Source organism: Lepus europaeus, chromosome X (genome assembly GCF_033115175.1).
Source record: "Lepus europaeus isolate LE1 chromosome X, mLepTim1.pri, whole genome shotgun sequence".
In the NCBI taxonomy this organism is placed as follows: Eukaryota; Metazoa; Chordata; class Mammalia; order Lagomorpha; family Leporidae; genus Lepus; species Lepus europaeus.
This window is the reverse complement of record NC_084850.1, coordinates 54,014,338-54,025,634: the sequence shown is the minus strand read 5'-3', so window position 1 is coordinate 54,025,634 and position 11,297 is coordinate 54,014,338. Positions and strand designations below refer to the sequence as shown.

At 38.1% G+C, this 11,297-nt stretch overlaps 1 pseudogene; it reads left to right on the top strand.

The window, feature by feature from the left end:
- The first annotated feature begins 10,686 nt into the window (after positions 1-10,686).
- Positions 10,687-10,843, top strand: LOC133753960 (U2 spliceosomal RNA; annotated as a pseudogene).
- Positions 10,844-11,297: the final 454 nt, after the last annotated feature.

The following is an 11,297-nucleotide window of genomic DNA, read 5'->3' as shown; positions in this document are numbered from 1 at the left end:
AGAAATAGAGAAAATATTATAACAAATCTCTATATGGCCATGACCAGGTCTCAACAATTATAAATATTTTGCTGAGATTACTTCATCTGTCCTCTATCTTCAATTTTTTTCCATGGCTTTGAGGGAGCAAGACATATTTTTTTAAAGATTTATTTATTTATTTGAAATACAGAGTTAGAGAGAGAGAGGGAGAGAGGAAGAGAGAGAGAGAGAGAGAGAGAGAGAATCTGCCATCTGCTGGTTCACTTCCCAAGTGGTCTCAATGGCTGGAACTGGGCCACGCTGAAACCAGGAGCCAGGAGCTTCTTCTGGGTCTTCCACATGGGCGCAGGGGCCCAAGAACTTGGGCTGTCCTCTGCTATGCTTCCAGGAACATTAACAGAGACCTGTTAGTGGAGCAACCAGGACTTGAACAGGCACCCAAGTAGGATGCCCATGTCCCAAGCAGCAGCTTTACCTGCTATGCCACAATGTCGACCCTGAGTAGGATATTTTAAAGAAAATTCCACACATAAGATCAGTTCACCTGGAAATATTTCAGTAAATTCCTCTAACAGATAGGGACTTTATCAAACAAAGGACAATACTGTTATCATACCTAACAAAATTGAAAATAGAGTATTAATGTCACCTAATCCATATTAAAGTCTCCCCAGTTGTATCACAAATATATTTTCTCAATTACTCTGGGTCTAAATAAGATCTGATTGGATAATTTTGGCAGCTTAAACTGCAAAATTTTTATAAATGAAATGTAGCTATTGAATGGGGTTATGGAAGTCTTTAGATTCAACTTCTTCAGTATAAAACTTAACACTTGGCATTGCATTGCTCTCCACATGTATCATATTGTATAGCTTAGTTCCAGAATAAGACTGGAAGCTCTGTGAGGACAAGAACCATGATTCCTATTTCTCTGGGTTCCCCCCACAGTACGTGTCATAAAGCTGGGCAAATGATATTTGAATTTCTTAACCCCCTATCTCTAACACAGCATATATCTGCCTGATTAGATCAGTCTACTTATTTTTGAAATCCAAATACAAAATTTGACATTAGTACTACTCTTTGTCTATGTATCAGTACATACTATTTACCTCCACAATGACCTACATCTCAGGAATTCTTCTATATGCATACAAAGTGGAATAATTGCACTGTGCTTTTTTTGTAAATTCACCCACTCACCATCTAGGGAAGTGGTTGGCAATTTTTTTCTAGAAATAGTCAGATAGTAAATATGTTGAGTTTTGTAGACCATACATGTCTGTGTCATTACTGCACTTCTTTAATATTGCAACATGATAGGATCTATAGTATGCTTGTCAGATAAAATACAAGATGCTTGGTTAAATTTTAATTTCAGATAATCAACAAATAATTATTCTGTATAATACTGTATGTGACACATAAAAATTATTTTGTACCTGAAACTCAAATTAAATCAGGCCATTCTAGGGTCTCCTACCACACCCCTTATTTAATGACCTTTAACCATAGAGACTATACAAATAGGAAAGGCTTTGGCCCAACATATTTTATTTACAAAATTGGCACCCTATTTGCTCCACCTGACATAGCTTGCTGACTCCTGTTCTAGAGGAAAGAACTTAAGACTGTAAGTCCAGCATGATTTTTGATCTGAACTATATAAAGTAGGGTAAATCATTTAATCCCTATGCTACACTTTTTAAAAGATTTATTTTATTTATTTTAAAGGCAGAGTTATGGAGTGAAGAAGAGAGAGAGAGAGAGAGAGAGAGATCTTCCATCTGTTGGTTCACTCCCCAAATGTCCACAACAGCCAGGGCTGGGCTAGACTGAAGTCAGGAGCCAGGAGCTTCATCTGGATCTCCTATGTAGGTGCAGGGACCCAAACACTTAGGCCGTCTTCTGCTGCTTTCCCAGGCAGCAGAGAGGAGAGCAGAACAGGGAGCTGGATCCGAAGTGGAGCAGGGAGGACTGGAACCAGCCCATAGGAGATACTAGCATCGCATGTGGGTAGCTTTATCTGTTACATCACAATGCTGGCCTGATATGCTACACTTTTAACATCTGTCAAATTGCAGATAAAACTTGTCCTCATCAATTCACAGAGTGAGGGCCAAACAATAAACAAGTAGGTGTGTGTGTAGTTGAAATCACTTGAAATGTTAACAGAAGTATACCCCATAAATATGTACATTACTATATGTCCTTTAAAAATAAAATTTTTGTAAGTTAACAAAAGCATAAACTTAGGGTAATACCATTTAACAACATACTTATAATCATTTTACCTATAATAATTAAATAGGACATTCTCTTTCTCTGAACTTTTTTTTAAATTAGTTACTTTTTAGAGGAATTTTATTGTCACAAAAAAATTGAGCAGAAGGTCCATAGATTTTCCATCCACTCCCCACCTACTCATATGCATAGCCTCCACTATTATTGGTACACCTCCGCCAGAGGGGTACGTTGGTTATAATCAATAAACTTACCTTTCTTTACACATCATAACCAAAGTGCATAGTTTACATTAGGGCTCATTCTTGAAGTTGTACATTTTATAGATTTGGACAAATGTATGATGACAGGCATCCATCATTATAGTATCATAGAGAGTAATTTCACTGCCTTAAAAATCCTTTGTACTCTGCCTATTCAAACATCTTGCCAATCTAACCTCTGGCAACTACTTATCTTTATACTGTCACCATAGTTTTGCCTTTTCCAGAATGTTGTGTTGTTGGAATCACACATACATTGTTTTTCACTTAGTAGTATGCATTTAAGTTTCTTCTGTTTTTTATGATTTCATAGCTCATTTCTTTTGAGAGCTGAAAAATAATATTTCTTTTGAGAACTGAATATTCCATTGTCTAGATGCACCATTTTTTTATCCATTCACCTACTGAAAGACATCTTGGTTGCTTCCAGGTTTTAGTGATTATGAATAAAGTTGCTCTTAATATTCATGTGCAAATTTTTGTGTAGACACAAGTTTTAACTCCTTTAGGTAAACACCAAGAAGCATAGTTGCTGGATTCTATAGTAAGAGTATGTTTAGTTTGTAAAAAACTCCCAAGCTATCTTCCAAAGTGCCTATACCATTTTGCATTCTTGCAGGCAATAAATTAGAGTTCCTGCTGCTCTATATATTCACCAGTATTTGGCATTGTCAGTGCTCTAAATTTTTGAATCCTATGGAGCTCAAGAAACTCCATAACAATGGAACAAATAATCCAGTTAAGAAATGGGAAAAGGATGTGAATAGACACTTTTAAAAAGAAGAAATGCAAATGGCCAACAGACACATGAAGAAATGCTCAGGATCACTAGCCATCAGGGAAATGCAAGTGAAAATCACAATAAGATACTACCTCACACAAGTTACAATGAGTAGTACTCAAAAATCAAAAAATAACAAATGCTGGCAAGAATGTGAGGAAAATGGTACCATAATACACTGTTAGTGGGAATGCAAATTCTTACAACCATTATGGAAAATAATGTAGAGATTCCACAGAAAACTAAAAGTGGATCTACCCTATTACCCAGCTATCTCACTTCTGAGAATGTATCCAAAGGAATTTAAATAAATATGTAAAAGAGATACCTGCACTCCCAAGCTCAATACACAATAGCAATGTTATGGAATCAACACAAATGTTTATTAACTAATTGACTAGAGAAAGAAAATGTGATATATATATATATATATATATACATGATAGAATATTGCTCAGACATAAAAAGAATGAAATCCTGACATTTGCAACAAATTGGATGGAACTGGAGATTATTATGTAAAGTGAAATAAGCCAGGCACAGAAAGACAAAAATCACATGTTTTCTGTCATATATGGAAGTTAATAAATGGATAGTACAAAAACTTTGTAGATGTCATATTATTTGGTATGTGCATAGTTATAAATATTGTTTTTACTGAATTATACCATCTACATGACAATATATACTTCTCTCCTCGCTTTATGATACTTTTCATGAATTCCACATAATTTTGCTCCACTCTCTTCTTGCTTGCATGATTTCTAAGGAGATGTCAGATATAATTTTTATAGGTAAAGTATTTTCCCCCTTCTAGCTTTTTTCCAGACTTTTCCCTTAATTTTGCTTTTCTGAAGTTTAAATATAATCTACGCTGGCATAGCTGGGTGTCATCATTTGTTTGTTTTTGGCATTTATTCTATTTGGTGCTCTTTAAGCTTCTCTATCATTATTGCTTCAAATATTACTTCTGTTCCTTTTTCTTTTTCCTCCCTCTGGTATTCCCACTATATGTATGTTACATATTTTGTAGGTTCTATGATTTTCAGAGATTTGTTCCAAGTTTTTTTTTTGGTGTTTTGTGATTTCCTCTGTCTCAGCAGTTCTTTCCTCAATTGTGTTCAGTCTGCTAATGAGCCAATCCATTAAAGGCATTCTTCATTTCTTTTACAATGCTTTTGATGTCTTGAATTTATTTTTGATATTTTCTTAGAATTTCCATTTGTCTCTTTTTACATTATACACTTGTTCTAATATATTTTCTAGTTTTTCCTTAAGAATTCTTAGTATATTAATCATAGTTATTCTATTTATTTTTAAATCTTAGTTAGTTGAGAGAGAAAATGGGTTCCCAACTTTGGGCTCATGCTGGTCACTTAGTCCAGGTTTTCCAAAAAGGGTGGCAAGAACCTGATTACTTGTGCCATCCAAGCTATCTCCCAGATTCAGCATCAGCAAAATGCTAGAGTCAGAATACAAAGCCAGGTGTCAAACTCAGGTACTCCAATGTGCAATGTGGGCATCATAACCATCAATTTAACCAGTGGACCCAACAGTCATCAAAGCTTACCTTCAACGCCCACCTCATAGTTGTTTTAATTTCATGTTTCTGATAATTCCAAAATCTGTGACATATCTGAGTCTACTAGTTCTGACACTTACTTTCTCTCTTCAAACAGTTTGCTACCTTTTTTGTGTCTTGTAATTTTTCTTTTTTTTAAAGAATTATTTTGTTCATTTGAAAGACAGAGTTACAGAGAGAGGTAGAGCCAGAGAGAGAGAGAGAGAGAGAGAGAGAGGTCTTCCATTCCGCTGGTTCACTCTCCAAATGATTGTAATGGCCAAGCTGAGCTGATCTGAAGCCAGGAGCCAGGAGCTTCTTCCTGGTCTCCCATGTGGGTGCAGGGGCCCAAGGAGTTGGGCCGTCTTCTACTGCCTTCCCAGTTCATAGAAGACAGCTGGATCAGAAGAGGAGCACCTGGGACTCGAACTGGTGCCCATATGGGATGCCAGGCTGCAGACTGGGGCTTTAACCCATTGCGCCACAGCACTGACCCCCTAGAACTTTATCTTTATTTGAAAGGCAGAGTTAGAGAGAGAGGGAGATACACACACACACACAGAGGGAGAGAGAGAGAGAGAGAGAGATCATCTATCTGCTGGTTTACTTCCCCAAATGATAGAAATGGCTGGGGTTTGGCCGGGGCAAGCCAGGAACCAGAAGCTTCATCTGGGTCCCCTACATTAATGGCTGAGGCCAAAATACTTAGGCCATCTTTCACTGCTTTACCAGGTGCATTAGCAGGGAGCTGAATCAGAAGTGAACAGCTGGGACTAGAACCAGCAACCATATTGGATGTCAGCATTGTAGACAGAGGTTTAATCTGCTCCACCGCAATGCTGGCCCCATCTCATAAATTTTTTGAAAGGCAAGTGTGATGCGCTGGGTAAAAGGAACTACTTATAAGCAGACCTTTAGTGGTGGATTGGTAAGATGTGGGGCCAGGAGAAGCATTCTATGGGCCCATGATTCAGTCTCACACTTGTAGTGAGTCTGTGCCTCTGCTCTGTGAACTTCGTAAGTGTTATTCAATGCTTTTCACTTCTTACATGGAACAATATGGCTTGAATTGATTGGAGTTGTGTATTTCCTTTCCTTTATGTGAAAGACGAGGGAATGATGTATTTCCCCTCCCCCAGGTCAATCAGGCTCTGGACAAACCTCAATAATTTAGGTTCTGGTAAAATAATTTCTCTTGAAAGCAGGCTTTGTTAATAAGAACAGAATGTTCTGGCATATTTCAAAATGATTAGTTTTCTCCTCCCCCTGGTGGAAGCACAAAGGCATTTTTCTTTGATCTTTACTGTGAGAACCTGATTGTGCTCCAGTAGGTAAACTCACAAAAATGTGGACAATAGCCCAATGACTTGGATTTTTTTAACTCTTGGAGTTGAAAAGTGAGTTTCTTTTCTGGTAGGTTGTGGTTCTATGTATCCACTTGCTTGTCTCTTCAATTTTAGGAGCAGCAGCTCGCCTTGTGACTTCAAAAGATCTAAGACGAGTCGTTATTTTATCAGTTTGTTCAGCCTTTTACTTTTTCTTGTGATGGAGTGGAGACATCCATGCTCCTTACATGCCAGACTGGTACCCAGAAGTCCTGAATTTTTCACCATTAAAGCTTTCAACATTAAAATTCTTAGAGATCAATGGTTTTGCAAAGCTTTATCCACATCCAATATCGATATTGACAAGAAAATATCATCATTAATTCTAGCCTTCCGAAATGGCAAAATGAAAAAGCATGTAAAAATAAAGCATTCTGCAATTCCTTGTCAAATTCAACACTCATATACAGGCTCTCCACTACATTTTCTGTGAAGCAGGTATTCATTTTAGGTTTTGTTGTTGTTAATAAACAGAATGACTAGGCCGACGCCGCCATAGCTCAATAAGCTAATCCTCTGCCTGCGGCTCCAGCACACCGGGTTCTAGTCCCGGTCGGGGCACCGGATTCTGTCCCGGTTGCTCCTCTTCCAGGCCAGCTCTCTGCTATGGCCCGGGAGTGCAGTGGAGGATGGCCCAAGTCCTTGGGTCCTGCACCCGCATGGGAGACCAGGAGAAGCACCTGGCTGCTGGCTTCGTATCAGCGTGGTGCGCCAGCCGCAGCGCGCCGGCCGCAGGGGCCATTGGGGGGTGAACCAACGGAAAAGGAAGACCTTCCTTTCTGTCTCTCTCTCTCACTGTCCACTCTGCCTGTCAAAAAATAAATAAATAAATAAATAAACAGCATGACTAAGCTTTTCACTGCTATGCAGGCCACATGTGAAACTTTCCAAGCCTAGAGGCAGAAAGCCTAAGTCCCCCACACTAGGGGAGGCCAAGATATCAGTCAGGCTCCGCTCTTTTTCACATCCATCTCCCATTTGCAAAAATGAGAGGTATTACTTCCAAATGGACTCATTTGGATTGGTGGAAGATCTAAGGACATCTTGGGTCTGAGTACTTGTAGAAAGGTTTGCTCTCCATTATTTTTGCTGCTTGGTTTCAATTAAACTTAGAACACAAGAAGAAATAATTGCTTTAGAGACAATCCTGGAAAATACAATAACCTCCATGTCGTGCTACTTTCTTCCCAGAACTATTTCAGATGACTCTCAGTAGACATAGACATGTCTTTCTTACAGCTAACTGATGGGGGCACCTCCTTTTGTACTAGATGCTCTATTGTTCATGGTGGGGGCAAACTATTATTAGCAAGACTAGCCTTATGCGAAGATGGGTTAAGAAGTCTTTTGGTGCTATTTCAGTGACAATGGGAAGGTGCCCTTTGCCAAAAATATCTCTGCAGCCTGTTCTCTGAGGCTTGAAATCATTTAATGAGGACTTTGCATTCTCTTTCAGAATTAGAGATAAAGATGATAAATCAGACACACTTGAGAGGGAGAACTGAACTCCCATAGCATTGGCTCATATCTCAGTAATAGCACTTAACTATAATTTATCTGTTTGCTTGTCTGCCTACCCCGACAAGGGCTGTGAATTCCTTGAGGGTAATGACCATGCTTCACTCATCTCTGACTTTTCAGGGTTTTTACCAGTGCCTGGCAGAAAACAAACAGCAAAAAAGACAGTGAAGGAATGAATTAATGAAAGAGAAAATGTATATTTACCATAGAGTCTAAAGGATAAAGAAGAAAGCTTTTCTTAGGTATACGGTTGGAGGAGAAAACAAAACAAAGCACCAAACAAACAAAAACCACTGTCAAGGCCCCAAAAGAGGAGTAGAGGTAAAGTAACAGGAGTCAGAGCTACAGAATGCCCATTGTCCCACTGCTAAAAAGATTGTCATCTTTTTGTGGTCCAGGGTGACTTCATCCATTAACTTTTCAAGCACTACTTCTGTGTTGTTTGGTTTAAGGAAAAAATAAAACCGTTGTCTAAATGTTTCATTTCTAAAGAAGCCAGAAAGAACTAGCTGAGTTTGCCCCCAAGGACTGGGCTTTGCTGCTCCTTTCGAAAATTGCTTCTCACTGCAGGAAGTGATTTGTGAACAGTCTGAGAAGAGACTAACATTAAAGTCCAACCTCGTATAAAATGAAAGTTTGTCCAAAGTCCAGATCTGTATTGGGGAAATTAAAAACCCTAGCCTGGCTGATTCGTTCTTACCTTCTATCTTTAGAACAAGATACTTTTTACACAAATGATCTGGTTGTAATAATCAAGTAAGTTCATGATATTTTTATTCAAGCAAAACAAAACAACCAAACCATTACATTTTCAGCTCTTAAAATTACCAAATAATTCATTCATTTTGCAAGTATTTATTGAGTACCAACCACGTGACAGGCTCTGGGCTAAGTACTGGGTGTCTAATGATGAAGAAGAACAACAAAGTCACATGTGATCACTGGCCATCTTGTCCCATTTGTGACCCCCAATCCATGTGTGAGTGTGATCCTTCTGGAGCCTAAGTCAGAAGGATGAGGTGATGGATGGACTAAGCGCCAGGAATGTCTGCAGCACACATTATTTGTTAATAAAAGGCAGTGTTCTTAACTCAGTTGCTTTATCAAAATAGGTGCCATGAATGGCCTGTGTCAGTAGGAATTAGCCTTGGTCAGGAGGACCATTGAGTCTGTGAGAGCCTCTTTAATCCAGGCAAAAGAACCTCTGTCTGTGTGCTGTAAGTTTATAGTCTTGCCCTGGCTCCATCATTAACATTCTGTAAGATGTAAGGGTAATCAGTCCAATTCTATGCAGTCGCTTCTTCAAAGGCAAGGTGAAAATTATCTTCTCTATTTCTATGCCATACAATGATTTCAATGATTAGGTTTATGTCAATAACTATCAATAATAATAGTGAGTATTTGTTCACACATATCATGTGCCAGACTGTGATAAGCTCTTTATATACATACCATTTGATGGTTTCAACTCTATGAGATTAGCACTATTTTCAAATAGTTTACTGGTGGATAATACAGCTCAAAAAGGTTAAGAGACTTGCTTCAGATCAGGCACTCACACTTAAGATGAGATTCAAACCCAGATCTGTAAAATTCCAGAGCCTGACCCAGATGGGAAAGTATAAATTGAGCTAGACTATTTAATACACCACATTGGAGTTAGATATTAATACCTTTGTGTGAACTAATTTATTGTTTCAAGATCTCTGGAAGTTAAAGGAAAAATATGAGTTGATCATACCCTATTTGACATTCTAAACCTATCCCACATCCCTCAACCTACTTTAATTATCATCTGAAAGACATGATTATAAAATTCATAGTAAGGCTCTATTGCCTGATAAATGGTTTACTTTATTATTTTTCTCAGAGCCATTGAATTATAACAGGAGACATGAGCCACAGGAAATGTAGAGAAAGCATTTTTAGATTTAGAAATCTCCTTGAACACTCCTTGTATTACATTCATAGGCAATCATTTAGCCAACACATAGAACCAAATTACAAAGCTTCACTATAATTGTCTGTATTACCTGGGAATCATATTACAGATCAAAATCTGGGAGCATGGTTATTGATGTGTTGCTCTAGAGCCATCCCTATTCTGTTTAATAGAGGAAAAACTTTTTTTAGCATCTGCAATGTGTGTGGCGTTTTTACAGGCATAATATCATTTGAAGCTCATAGACAGATATTGTGAGGTAAGTACTATTATATCCACTTTTGCAGATGCCTTATCTGATAATTAGGGTTTGATAATTTGCCCAAAGTATCACAGCTAAAAAATATGCACATCAAAATTATGAACTCTCTGGCATATGGGATTGGTGTCTGAGGAAAAAGTCATTCTCACCCTTTTTCTCCTAACAGATCCCAATGCTCTTCTGACACCAACATGTCCAGACCTAGAGGATAAATAATAAATAATTTAAGCTAACAACGAAAATCTTTGATTCCTTTGCCAGTGACTGAAAATCAGTTAGATCTTCTGAGAAACGCACAAAGAAAGCTCTTTTGGTGCTACTATTGCCCTCTTATATCCTGTTTTTGCTATTATAATGTAAATTTTTTTGATATGTAGAACTACAGTAGCCATTTTCAAACCACAAGAGAAGATATCACTGACTCACTAAAGAAAGCAGAGTGGAAGGTCAAAGCAACCTGACTGCTTAAGGATATTGTGATGCCAGATCAACTCTAGAACCATTTCTTTCTTGAATACCCTGTGGTTCAGCTGCTATTAGTTAGGTATTTTGTTACTTGAAGTCAAAAAAATTTTTAACAACTAGTGCAAAATAGACCACATAATGATTCAAATGGTGTACAAACCAAGTGCTAGTTGAAAGCAAGAAAAGGTCTTGTAAGTTCAGTTTGTCAGGAAGAAAGACACAAGATAGGATGACTTGGAGCTAGTCTTGAAGGATCTAAAGATAGAGAGAAAAGAGAATTGCTTTTTGGCCTTTGGCTAAGATCAAGTGTAGTATCTGTAACCAGAGATAGGGGAAAAGTATTTTACCCCAGAACTGACTTTGTCTAATTCGCTGCTGTAACTCCAGTTCCTTGAACAAATCACAGCACATAGCAAGAATTTGCTATAAAATAGTTTGAGTGTCCCTCAAGGCTTCATATGTTGAAATTTAATTCACATTTTCAGTTATTAAAGGGATGGAAACTTAACCTGGCTATGGTGTTTAGAGATTAAGCCTTTGGGAAGTGACTAGAATTGGATTGGATAAAGTCACCAGGGTGAAGTCCAAGGACTGAATCCTGGTGGCTTTATAAGTAGGGAGGAAGACACACAGACAGACATGTGCTTTCTCAATCTCTTCTTACATGATGTTCTCCACTATCTCAGGATTCTGCTAGCAAGAAGGCCATTACCAGATGAGGCCACTAGACCTTGCACCTCCACTACCACGAGCCAAAATAAACTTAATTTCTTTTTAGAGTAGTTTGCCTCAGGTATCTCACTATGGAAGCAAGAAATGGACTAATACACACTCAATACATGTCAGTGAAAATGATTTAAATGAGAAAAGACACAGAGGCAAGAAAGC